At 36.7% G+C, this 13969-nt stretch overlaps 1 protein-coding gene across 32 annotated transcripts in view; it reads left to right on the forward strand.

Moving 5' to 3' along the window:
- Positions 1-13969, forward strand: part of SOX6 (SRY-box transcription factor 6) — a 685495-nt gene that overhangs the window by 366010 nt on the left and 305516 nt on the right. The gene's annotated exons all lie outside the window — the stretch shown is intronic.

The raw sequence follows: 13969 nt of genomic DNA on the forward strand, positions 1-13969 counted from the left end.
TAGTTTTCAAAAAAAAAAAAGGGAAATTTTTCAGCTATTATATTTTCAATATTTTTTTGTTCCTTTCTTCTTGCCTTTAGGGACTTTAACTAGAGATACATTAGGCTATTTGAAATTGATTCATAGCCCACTGAACTATTTTCATTTTTTTCTGCCTTTTTTGTTATTATATTTTATTATAGGTAGTCTGTATTGATCTGTCACCAAAATTACTAATTTTTTTTTATTCTGCAATATTTAATTGGCCTGATAGGGATTGCATTGAATCTATAGACTGCTTTGGGTAGAATAGCCATTTTGACAATATTAATTCTTCCAATCCATGAACACGGTATGTTTCTCGATCTGTTTGTGTCCTCTTTGATTTCTTTCATCAGTGTTTTATAGTTTTCTATGTATAGGTCCTTTGTTTCTTTAGGTAGATATACTCCTAAGTATTTTATTCTTTTTGTTGCAATGGTGAATGGTATTGTTTCCTTAATTTCTCTGTCTGTTTTTTCATTGTTAGTATATAGGAATGCAAGGGATTTCTGTGTGTTAATTTTATATCCTGCAACTTTACTATATTCATTGATTAGCTCTAGTAATTTTCTGGTAGAGTCTTTAGGGTTTTCTATGTAGAGGATCATGTCATCTGCAAACAGTGAGAGTTTTACTTCTTCTTTTCCTATCTGGATTCCTTTTACTTCTTTTTCTGCTCTGATTGCTGTGGCCAAAACTTCCAACACTATGTTGAATAGTAGTGGTGAGAGTGGGCACCCTTGTCTTGTTCCTGATTTCAGGGGAAATGCTTTCAATTTTTCACCATTGAGGGTGATGCTTGCTGTGGGTTTGTCATATATAGCTTTTATTATGTTGAGGTATGTTCCTTCTATTCCTGCTTTTTGGAGAGTTTTAATCATAAATGAGTGTTGAATTTTGTCAAAGGCTTTCTCTGCATCTATTGAGATAATCATATGGTTTTTATCTTTCAATTTGTTAATGTGATGTATTACATTGATTGATTTGCGGATATTAAAGAATCCTTGCATTCCTGGGATAAAGCCCACTTGGTCATGGTGTATGATTTTTTTAATATGTTGTTGGATTCTGTTTGCTAGAATTTTGTTAAGGATTTTTGCATCTATGTTCATCAGTGATATTGGCCTGTAGTTTTCTTTTTTTGTGGCATCTTTGTCTGGTTTTGAAACAATACCATTCACCATTGCAACAAAAAGAATAAAATACTTAGGAGTATATCTACCTAAAGAAACAAAGGACCTATACATAGAAAACTATAAAACACTGATGAAAGAAATCAAAGAGGACACAATCAGATGGAGAAACATACCGTGTTCATGGATTGGAAAAATTAATATTGTCAAAATGGCTATTCTACCCAAAGCAGTCTATAGATTCAATGCAATCCCTATCAAGCTACCAACGGTATTTTTCACAGAACTAGACCAAAGAATTTCACAATTTGTATGGAAATACAAAAAACCTCGAATAGCCAAAGTAATCTTGAGAAAGAAGAATGGAGCTGGAGGAATCAACCTGCCTGACTTCAGACTCTACTACAAAGCCACAGTCATCAAGACAGTATGGTACTGGCACAAAGACAGAAATATAGATCAATGGAACAGAATAGAAAGCCCAGAGATAAATCCACGAACCTATGGACACCTTATCTTTGACAAAGGAGGCAAGGATATACAATGGAAAAAAGACAACCTCTTTAACAAGTGGTGCTGGGAAAACTGGTCAACCACTTGTAAAAGAATGAAACTAGAACACTTTCTAACACCATACACAAAAATAAACTCAAAATGGATTAAAGATCTAAATGTAAGACCAGAAACTATAAAACTCCTAGAGGAGAACATAGGCAAAACACTCTCCGACATAAATCAAAGCAAGATCCTCTATGACCCACCTCCCAGAATATTGGAAATAAAAGCAAAACTAAACAAATGGGACCTAATGAAACTTAAAAGCTTTTGCACTACAAAGGAAACTATAAGTAAGGTGAAAAGACAGCCCTCAGATTGGGAGAAAATAACAGCAAATGAAGAAACAGACAAAGGATTAATCTCAAAAATATACAAGCAACTCCTGCAGCTCAATTCCAGAAAAATAAATGACCCAATCAAAAAATGGGCCAAAGAACTAAACAGACATTTCTCCAAAGAAGACATACAGATGGCTAACAAACACATGAAAAGATGCTCAACATCACTCATTATTAAAGAAATGCAAATCAAAACCACAATGAGGTACCATTACACGCCAGTCAGGATGGCTGCTATCCAAAAGTCTACAAGCAATAAATGCTGGAGAGGGTGTGGAGAAAAGGGAACCCTCTTACACTGTTGGTGGGAATGCAAACTAGTACAGCCGCTATGGAAAACAGTGTGGAGATTTCTTAAAAAACTGGACATAGAACTGCCATATGACCCAGCAATCCCACTTCTGGGCATACACACTGAGGAAACCAGATCTGAAAGAGACACGTGCACCCCAATGTTCATCGCAGCACTGTTTATAATAGCCAGGACATGGAAGCAACCTAGATGCCCATCAGCAGATGAATGGATAAGGAAGCTATGGTACATATACACCATGGAATATTACTCAGCCATTAAAAAGAATTCATTTGAACCAGTCCTAATGAGATGGATGAAGCTGGAGCCCATTATACAGAGTGAAGTAAGCCAGAAAGATAAAGAACATTACAGCATACTGACACATGTATATGGAATTTAGAAAGGTGATAACGATAACCCTATATGCAAAACAGAAAAAGAGACCCAGAAATACAGAACAGACTTTTGAACTCTGTGGGAGAATGTGAGGGTGGGATATTTCAAAAGAACAGCATGTATACTATCTATGGTGAAACAGATCACCAGCCCAGGTGGGATGCACGAGACAAGTGCTCCGGCCTGGTGCACTGGGAAGACCCAGAGGAATCGGGTGGAGAGGGAGGTGGGAGGGGGGATCGGGATTGGGAATACATGTAAATCCATGGCTGATTCATATCAATGTATGACAAAACCCACTGGAAAAAAAAAAAAAAGAAAAAAAAAAAATGAAAAAAAAAAAATTTAATTGGCCTTTAATACCATCCAGTGTATTTTTTAATTCAGACATTTTTATTTTCATCTTTAGTAGTTTGACTCTTTTATTTGTTTATATATTTTCTATTTAGCTTTTAAAAATTTTCCACTAGCTTATTGACCATATAGACGGAGTTTTATCAACTGTTTTAATATCTTTATCTACTAAATTTAACATCTAAATCATTTTTAGTTCAGTTGACTGATTTTTCTTCTCTCTAGGGTCATATTTTCCTGCTTCTTTGCATACTTGTATTTTTTAATCAGATAACTAGGTTTAGTGAATTTTAATTTGGGGGTTATTCCTATAAAGATTGCTGAGCTTTGTTCTGGACTGTTAAGTTGCTTGGAAACAATATGATCTTTTAAAATCTCATTTTAAGCATTATAAAACAGGATAAAGAAGCATTAATTTAGTGCTTATTTTAACCCACAACTGAGGCAAAAAAACCTTCTAAGTACTCTACATGATGCCCCATCAATTATAATATTTCACTTTGGCTAGTGAAGATAGAAATTGTTTTTAGGCCTTTATGAACTACTGGGGTAGCGGAAAGAGGGCAGTCTGTAGATATCTAGATTTCTCTTTTTGTGCAACTTCCTCTTCTCCAGTACTCTGCATTGTGAATTCTAGCTACCTTTATTTGTTTGTTCATTCAGTTACCCAGTTGTGTCCAGCTCTTTGCAACCCCATGGAGTACAGCATGCCAGGCCTCCCTGTCCCTCATGGTCTGCTGAAGTTTGCCCAAGTTCATGTCCAAAATTGCATCGGTGATGCCATTCAGCAATCTCATCCTCTGATGCTCTCTTTTCTTTCTGTCCTCAATCTTCCCCAGCATCAGGGACTTTTCCAGTGAGTTGGCTATTCCCATCAGATGACCAAAATACTGGAGCTTCAGCTTCAGCATCAGTCCATCCAATGAGTATTCACAGTTGATTTCCTTAAGATTGACTGCTTTGATCTCCTTGTTATCCAAGGGACCTTCAGGAGTCTTCTCCAGCACCACATTTGAAGGTATCAATTCTTTGGCACTCTGCTTTCTTTATGGTCCAGGTCTCCCAACCACACATGACCACTGGGAAGACCAAAGCCTTGACTATACAGATCTTTTTTGGCAGAGTAATGTCTCTGCTTTTCAACACTCTGTGTACGTTTGTCATAGCTTTCCTGCCAAGAAACAATCAGCTTCTGATTCCATGGCTACAGTCACCATCTGCAGTGATTTTAGAGTCCAAGAAGAGGAAATTTGTCACTATTTCCACCTTTTCCCCTTCTATTTGCCATGAAGTAATGGGGGTGGATGCCATGATCTTAGTTTTTATTTAATATTTAGTTTTAAGCTGGCTTGTTCACTCTCCTCCCTCACCCTCATCAAGAGGCTCTTAGGTCCTCTTTACTTTCTGCCATTAGAGTGATATCATCTGCATATCTGAGGTTGTTGATGTTTCTCCCACCTATCTTGATTCCAGCTTGTAACTCATCCAGCCCAGCATTTCTCATGATGTGCTCAGCACATAGGTTAAATGAACAGGATGATTGCAGACAGCCCTGTCGTACTCCTTTCTCAATCTTGAACCTATCAGTTGTTCTATACAGGGTTCTAACAGTTGATTCTTGAACTGCATACAGGTTTCTCAGGAGACAGGTAAAATGGTCTGTATTACAATCTCTTTAAGAGTTTTCCATAGTTTGTTACATTCCCTCTATGATCCAGCAAATTTTGGCAATTTGTTCTCTGGTTCCTCTGCCTTTTCTAAACTGAACTTGGACATCTGGAAGTTCTTGGTTTGCATAATGCTGAAGCCTAGCATACAAGATTTTAAGCATGACCTTACTAGCATGGGAGATGAGTACAATTGTCTGATGCTTAAAACATTCTTTAGTACTACCCTTCTTGGGAATTGGGGTGAGGATTGACCTTTTCCAGTCCTTAGGCTACTGCTGTGTCTTCCAGATTTGCTGACATATTGAGTGCAACACTTTGATGGCATCATCCTTTAGGTTTTGAATAGCTCTACTGAAATTCCATCAAATCCACTAGCTTTATTATCAGCAGTGCTTCCTAAGGCCCACTCAACTTCACACTCTAGAATGTCTGACTGTAGGTGGCTGACCACACTGTCATAGTAATCCGGTTCATTAAGATTTTTTTTTTTTGTACTGGTCTTCTGTGTATTCTTTCTATCTCTTCTTGATCTCCTCAGTGTCTGCTAGGTCTGTACCTTTTATGTCCTTTATTGTGCCCATCTTTGGGCAAAACGCTCCCTTGATATCTCCAATTTTCCTGAAGAGATCTCTAGTTTTTACTCTTCTGTTTTTTCTTCTAGTTTTATGCACTGTTCATTGAAGAGGACCTTCTTGTCTCTTCTTGCTATTCTTTGGAACTCTTTGTTTAGTTGGCTATTCCTTTCCCTTTCTCCCTTGCTTTTTGTTTCTCTTCTTTCTTCACCTATTTGTAAAGCCTCCTCAGATAACCACTTTGCCTTCTTGCTTTTCTTTTTTTTTGGGGGGGATGGTTTGGTTCACTACCTCCATTGTAGTTCTTTGGGCACACTGTTTACTAGATCTAATCCTGTGAATATATTTGTTACCTCCTCTGCATATTCATAGGGTTTTTAATTTAAGTTGTAGTTGGCTGGCCTAGTGGTTTTCCCTACTTTCTTTAGTTTAAGCCTGAATTTTGCTGTGAGAAGCTGATGATCTGAGTTGCAGTCAGCTTCAGGTCTTGTTTTTGCTGACTATATACAGCTTCTCCATCTTTGGCTACAAAGAATGTAATCAATTTAATACTGGTATTGACCATTTGGTGATGTCCATGGGTGAAGTCATCTCCTGTGTTGCTGAAAAAGGGTGTTTTGCTATGACCAGTGCATTCTCTTGGCAGAATTCAATTAGCCTTTGCCCTGCTTCATTTTGTTCTCCAAGGCCAAACTTGCCTGTTACTCCAGGTATCTCTTGACTTCCTACTTTTGTATTCCAATCCTGTGATGAATAGAACATCTTCTAGGAGGTGTTAGTTCTAGGAGGTCTTCTAGGTCTTCATAGAACTCAACTTAAGCTTCTTCGGCATCAGTGGTAGGGGTATATACTTGAATTACTGTGGTGCTGAATGGCTTGCCTTGGAAATGAACCAAGATCATCCTGTCATTTTTGAGGTCACACCCAAGAACTATATTTTGGACTCTTTTATTGACTATGAGGGCTACTCCATTTCTTCTATGGGGTTCTTGTCCACAGTCGTAGATATAATGATCATCTGAATTAAATTCACCCACTCCCATCCATTTTCGTTCACCGATTCTGAAGACATCAATATTTATTATTAACATCTTTTGCTTGACCTCGTCCAGTTTACCTTGAGACTAGCCCCTTTAGTCTCCCTGAACTTTCAGTTTTAGCTCCTCAGCCAAGGAAAATAGCTAGATTCTTGCTTGCTGTACTGTAGCCTGGAAACTCCAGGCTGTAAGCTGGAACAGTAGTGGGACTCATGTTTCCTGTATCTTAAAGGATACTGTCCTTTGTTGCCTGATGTCCAATATCTTAAAAACTGCTATTCCATAATTCTCTTTTTTTTTTTTTACTTAGTAGCAGGAAGGCAAATCCAACTTCCATTACCTTATCTTGGGCAATAATACAGTCTAAAACTATACTGATGGGCAAAGGGAAATCATTACCAATAGTCATAAAGTTTCAGTTATGCAAGGTGAATTAGTTCTAGAGATCTGCTGTGGAGCCTAGTGTCTATAGTCACCAATACTGTATTGTACACTTAAAAATTTCAAAGGATAGATCTCATATTCAATGTTTTTAAAACAACAACAACAGAAATCCAAACTAAACCACATAGGAATACAAAGAAACTTTTAGAGGTGATGGATATATCTATTACCTTTGATTATGGTAATGGTTCCATAGATATATGCATATGTCCAAGATAATCAAATTATGTACATTAAATATATACAGTATATACCAATTATACCTCAATAAAACTTTTATTAAAGATGGAGAAATATAAAAAACTATATTAAGATTAAAATTACCACCTATCAATTTGTTGAAAATTAAAAATGTGAGACATATTCTTTTGGTAAGGTTGTGAAGAAACAGACACTTTCAGTTTATAGGGAATGCAAATTGGTACAACTCTTTTGGAAGAGAATTTCACAATACCTATCAAAGTTACATGTGCATTTTTTTTTTTGACCCAGTAGTATCAGTTCTAGGAATTTACTCTGAAGATACACCTCCAACAATATGAAAAACAAATATGCACAAAGCTATTTGCTTCAGCATTATGTACAACTAGAGACAACCTAAATATTCATACATAGGAGAATGACTGAATAAGCTATGCTACAAGTATACAATAGAGTGCTAGTAGCTATAAAAATGATTGAGGAAGGGATCTGTAATCTGATAAGAAATTATTTCCAAAATATATTGCTGGATGTGCAACATCATTTATAGAATGCCACTTTTTAATGTAGAAAGGAGGTGAGATGAGAAGATATACACTTATCTGCTTGATTGTGCAGAAATAAACAGAGGACGGGTAAACCAGAAACTATTGAGATTGGTTGCTTAGAGATGACGGGTAGAAGTAGAGTGAAAAGATAATGAGTATAGGGTATAGTGGACAGGGATGGGGTAACACTTCTCTGAGTATCCTTTTTTTGTAGTTGTGACTCTTTAGAACCATGCTACTTTTTCTCATATTAAACAAACAAGAATGGGAGAACAAAATGAATACAAACAGAAATAAAGGAATTTAACTGTATTTCAAATAAATGCATAATCACACTGAAAATGTATGGGATGGTGGGTGAGTAGAACTAACTTAAATACCTTTGAAACACAGTATTTTGACTATGTTTTCTAAGCCTAAAGAATAAAAAGTTTGACGACAAATGTGCCCTGCTTAGTAAGCTTATCTCTCAAAGTAGTGTAAGTTAGCAATTCTGAAAATAACTTTAGGATTGAACACATAAAAGAAATACATTTTGGATAATGGGTATTAGGTTTTTTGTTTTGGGAGAAGAAGTTTGTAAATATGATGAGGGCAAAAGCTAGAATAATTCCTAGAGTGTTAGATTGGAATTGAAGTTCTCATTATGAACTTGTGATCTTTAAGATCAAGATATATACCCCCATACCCCTATGTTACATCCATTTCTATCTCTAAATCTTTGTCAATACAAATACTACTAACAGAAGTGTGTATATATGTATGCATACATAAATATATTGCCTAGCTCATAGTCTTCTGAGAGTCAGTGAGCACACCAAACATTCAAAGGGTTTAATACCAGTAAGCACACCTAGCAACAAATCTTGTTTCTTAAATACCCATTTTCCAGTAAAAAGAAATGATGCTTCTTAGAAAAATTACTAATTTCAGAGGTGGGCAGGGAACATGCCAGATGAAACTGGAACCATCTTGTGATGTTATAAAAGAGTAAAGTGCTCAAAAAAATGTTGGAGGCATGTCTAAAGGACACAGGAGCAAATGTGGGAGAAGCTCCTACTGGCCAAATCTGGGATAATGTAACAAAAAATAATAAATATAATGAAAAGATATAATATTATATATAAACACATAATGATAGTTATAGAATATGTAATAATAAATAAATAAGTAATTATATAAGCTTCAAGTTCATTCTGAGGTATATAAATGAATAAATAAATATGTTGCACTGAGAGAAAGCTGTTACAGCACAATTTCAACTATAGTAAATGTAGAAGTGACAAAATTCATAAAACATCATTTGGCAACTATCATAGCAATAGTTGCTTCAAGCAAAAATTACCAGGGAATACTAAAATTAGTGGCCAAAATTTATTATAGGAAGCAGGGTATTTGTGAAGTAATAAAGTATCTCTCCACAACATATTTATCATTTGCAAAAGGTAAAATAGTAATTTTAAGGTGGAAGAACATGAGAGACACCATCTTAACCAAGTAGTTAAATCAGTAATAGAATAAGCCAACATCACATATCTTCTAATATAATGCATTGAATTCACAATATGATTTCTGTTGTATCTGGCCAACAATGTATAACCTGACTCTGGAAAAAAAAAATCCCATGAAATAACTGGCCAAGGTTATAAAATACAAAGAAAGACTAAGGAGCAGTTCCAGCTTAAAGAGGCCTAAAGTCACCTAGTCCTGCAGTTCTCGTCTGCAGGTTTCTGGAAATCCCAAGTGTTCAGTTCAGTTCAGTTCAGTTCAGTTCAGTCGCTCAGTCATGTCCGACTCTTTGCAACCCCATGAATCACAGCATACCAGGCCTCCCTGTCCATCACCAACTCCCGGAGTTTACTCAAACTCATGCCCATCGAGTCGGTGATGCCATCTAGCCATCTCATCCTCTGTCATCCCCTTCTCCTACTGCCCCCAATCCCTCCCAGCAACAGGGTCTTTTCCAATGAGTCAACTCTTCACATGAGGTGGCCAAAGTATTGGAGTTTCAACTTCAGCATCAGTCCTTCCAGTGAACACACAGGACTGATCTCCTTTAGGATGGACTGGTTGGATCTCCTTGCAGTCCAAGGGACTCTCAAGAGTCTTCTACAACACCACAGTTCAAAAGCATAAAGTGTTCAGTGGCTGTTATTTGAAGAATTTAAGAAAACAAATTTCCAGGTGCTCATGGACCATCCCTTCCTTGTCAAATATGGACAAGCAGCTTACTTGAAGGATCCTATCCAGTGGCTCACAATAGTTTCTTGCAGAAATTTAAAATAGGAAACAAAGAAACCTTTCCCTATCTCTAGTATACCTCAACCTGTAATCTGAAAGTAATTCTTGGAAATTTTGCTTTGGTCAATAAGGCAATGAGTTAGGGCTTAGTTAGTACTGTGAGCCAGAAGAATTTACATCTTGGAGGACTCTGTTGACCCTTGGAAAACTACAAATCAGGATAAAATCATGGCCGTTCTTAGTCATTTTAACTTTTGTTGGAGACTTTTAAAGTTTAGAGGTCATAATCATCATAGTTATTTTTTTACTGTTGTGTTTTATGAAGTCCACTTGAAACAAACCCCCGATCATCAAATGATTTTCTTGCAAATGTTTAAGTTTTACTTCTTAAGAACATCTTACAAAGACTAAAGCAGGGAGGTGTATGAGAGAGAAAAATCACCTGTCAGTGGATGAACTGAGAAGACCTATGTGATTTTTGAGATTACAGTAGAGTTAGAGAGTTAGCAACTAGTTGAAATAGTAGATCTTCTGGGTATGGAACTTCAGCCTAGACCATGGAATTTTCTTTCTCAGCAACTGATTATTTTTCCATTCAATCTCTTATATCAAACTCAAGAAAGACTTAATTAGTCTCTGCCTTTTTATCTTAATGCATCATTGATCTGACAGTAGGATGTTACTGTAGTTTTTCTTCCTATGGTGAGTCACAAGAGCAACTTATTAGAGTAAAGGCAATACCTGTATATTCAAGCACCTGCATGTAAAATAAAACTTCATGCGTAAGAGGTACTATGTTCCCTGGCAAGTGTAACTACTCTAAAGAATGTACAGCTATAGATACTTGTTACAGTTTATTGATATAGTCTATAGCTCTCTTCTTTAAACATACACTTTTGTTTATAGCTATGACCTTACAGTCTGAGACATTGCCTCTTTACTTTCAGAGTACACTTTTAGAATGGCTTCATTATTTTTGTTTAGTCATGCTGCCTTTCAGCTTAGGATTCAGACATTCTATTTTCTGCCCATCTTGGTGGTAATTATCTCCCTTAATTCAGCTCTGTATCTGGCTTATGTATTTATAAATTTTCCCACTTTTTCCTTTTTAAAACTGGGACATGTGCATGCATGCTCAGTTGTTTCAGTCATGTCTGACTCTTTGCGACTCTATGGAGTATAGCTTGCCAGGATCTTCTGACCATGAGATTCTCCAGTCAGCAACACTGGAGTGGGTTGCCATAACCTCCTCCAGGGGATCTTCCCAATCCAGGGATCGAACCTGTGTTTCCTGGGGCTCCTGCATTGCAGGTCGATTCTTTATGCTGAGCTGTCAGGAAAGCCCAAAGTTGGGATATAATAGACATATAATATTGTGTAAATTCAAGAGGTTCAACTGGTTGATTGTATGTATTTGTGTATTACAATATGATTACCATCAAAGCATTAACTAACACCTCTATTATGTCACATAATGATCATTGTGTGGTTGTGTGTGTGTGTGAGTAATAAGAGCAATTAAGATCTAGTCTCTTAGCAACTTTGAAGTTTATAATATAGTACTGTTGACTGTAATTACTAAGCTGCAACTTAGATTTCTAGAATTTATCTACTAGTGTCAAATTTTGTTTGGACCAAAGATGTACATAATCTTCAAATACTGAGAACTGACTGATTTTTCAGAACTTAATTGTCTATGAGCATGACTTGCCATTTTATTGTGTAGGGCCCAAACTTGTAAACATATGCACCATTATCAGCTGCCAGTTTAGTTCATAGCTGGATTCCCTCTGATACCACTAATTGTCTAATTTGAACAGAAGATAGAGGGGCACATGAAGTTCAACTTTAAGCTGTGCAGGGGCTGTTGAAAGAGCCTTTGTGCTCTGTGCAATCAAGAGAACTGGTCAGTGTTTGGACATTTTTACAGAACAATACTTAGTTGAAAATTTACTATCATTTTTCCTGTCCCCTCTCCAAATAACAAGAAAGGGCAGCATATTCAGGTTTTAATTTTGCTTTTTTCGCTACAGCATTTTTTTCCTTTACAAAAGAATAATTTTAGCTTTTATTCTTCTTTCACTCAAAATGCAAATGTTGAAAATAAGGCAAGGTTAAAAATGATAACAAAGAATTTGTGTTTAGGAGGAAGTTTTCAAAATGCTAATGATTACCTAATTTACTCTCCTTGCTTTGAGAAAAATGATTCTAATAAGACTTAATGACCTTAACCATTCTTCTTTGAGTTTATAAGCTGACTATCATTCATCTGTAGGTCACTTTTTTATATAAAGGGCAACATTCCATTATTAAGAAAAATTACACAAAACTCAGGATTGAGAGTGGAACTCCACAAGGAGAATTTCCTGTTGGAGTGAATGACTTACAATGTCCTGGACCTGCCACCTTAAATTGCATCTTCTTCTACGGTTTTCTTACTTGGATCTCTACCACCACTCCTACCAGCACTGCTGGTACAATGGGCATTAGGAATCTGTGATGCCCTTTAAAATGTTTTCTTTGGTGCTCTAAGCATAGCCATTTTAAAAGAATCAAAATCTATGGCAGAACAAAACAAATATCTACAGAGAAAAAAAAAAAAGACGAAGCATAGTATTAAAATTAAGTGTACAAAAGACTGTTTGCTTGTCTTATGGATCCCAGTAAGATTTACTGCACCATAAATCCTCTCATCGTTCATTTTCACTGATTTTACATGTTTTTAGTTTAGTGTCTACTATGATCTAATGGCTATGCTAGACACAAAGAATATGCTAGTGAACAGAGTAGATGTGTTTCTTGGCCTCTTGGAGCTTATAGTCTTTTAGAGAGGATTGATGATGAAGTAATTACAATAAAATATGATGAAAGTCATGATAGGCATTTTAAGATTTCAGCTGTCTTTTTAGGCTTTCCTGAGAAAACGACTTTTAAATTATCACTGAATGAATAGGGGTTGGTGGATAGAAGAAAGTGGTGGAATGTTTCAGGCAGGCTGAAGAGCGCATGTAAAGATCACAGGGAAGAGAGAATTTAGCAGCTTGTGTCTTGTGCATTGTAGGAAGTGATTTTCTTTATGGAGTAGAAGGAAAAGAGTAGAGAATGCTGAAAAGAACAGATGGAGAGGTAAGTGGGTTCCAGAACATGGAAGACTTTTTAAGCCATTTTAGGAGATGTAGACATTTATCTCAGAGTAAATGTTTGGAGAATTTGCAATCAAAGCTTCGGGAAACTTCGTACCTTTCCTGGATTCCTTTGTTCCAACTTCTGCAGTTACTTTTCTTCTCATAATAATGATTATTATAATAATAATAATTATAATAATCCATGTAATTACGTGGAAGGTGTAATTTTACTTTTAGCTGCAGAAACTAGACAAATTGTCCCTTTTTCTGGACCAAGAGAAAGGTAATATATATATTTTCCAGACACTCGGGGATCTAATAATTTTATTTCCATTTCTATTCTGAAGTGCCTGGCTTTTCCATAGTCAAATGACCTCTTTTTGACTTAAGAAGTAGTTGTGTTCATCTCTGCAGTAGTCTGTGGAAACCTGAAAGTAAAAGTGAAAGTTGTTCAGTCGTGTCTGACTCTTTGCAACCCTATGGATGTACATACAGTCCATGGAATTCTCCAGGCCAGAATACTGGAGTGAGTATCCATCCCTTTCCTTCTCCAGGGGATCTTTCCAACCCAGGGATCAAACCCAGGTCTCCCATGTTGCAGGCAGATTCTTTACCAGCTTAGCCACCAGAAAGAAGTATTTCACCTCAGCAAGTGGGATATTCCCTTTACAAAATGTTAATTTCCATTTCACAATATAATGAATAGAATTATGCCTCAATATATTATAATATGGAAAAGGCAATGGCACCCCCCTCCAGTACTCTTACCTGGAAAATCCCATGGACGGAGGAGCCTGGTAGGCTGCAGTCCATGGGGTCATGAAGAGTCAGACATGACTGAGAGACTTCACTTTCACTTTTCACTTTCATGCATTGGAGAAGGAAGTGGCAACCCACTCCAGTGCTCTTGCCTGGAGAATCCCAGGGTCGGGGGAGCCTGGTGGGCTGCCGTCTATGGGGTCACACAGAGTGGGACACGACTGAAGCAACTTAGCAGCAGCAGCATATTATAATAATTCTTTACTTTTACTTTTTC

The sequence above is a fragment of the Dama dama genome, chromosome 1 (assembly GCF_033118175.1).
Source record: "Dama dama isolate Ldn47 chromosome 1, ASM3311817v1, whole genome shotgun sequence".
NCBI classification, from domain to species: Eukaryota; Metazoa; Chordata; class Mammalia; order Artiodactyla; family Cervidae; genus Dama; species Dama dama.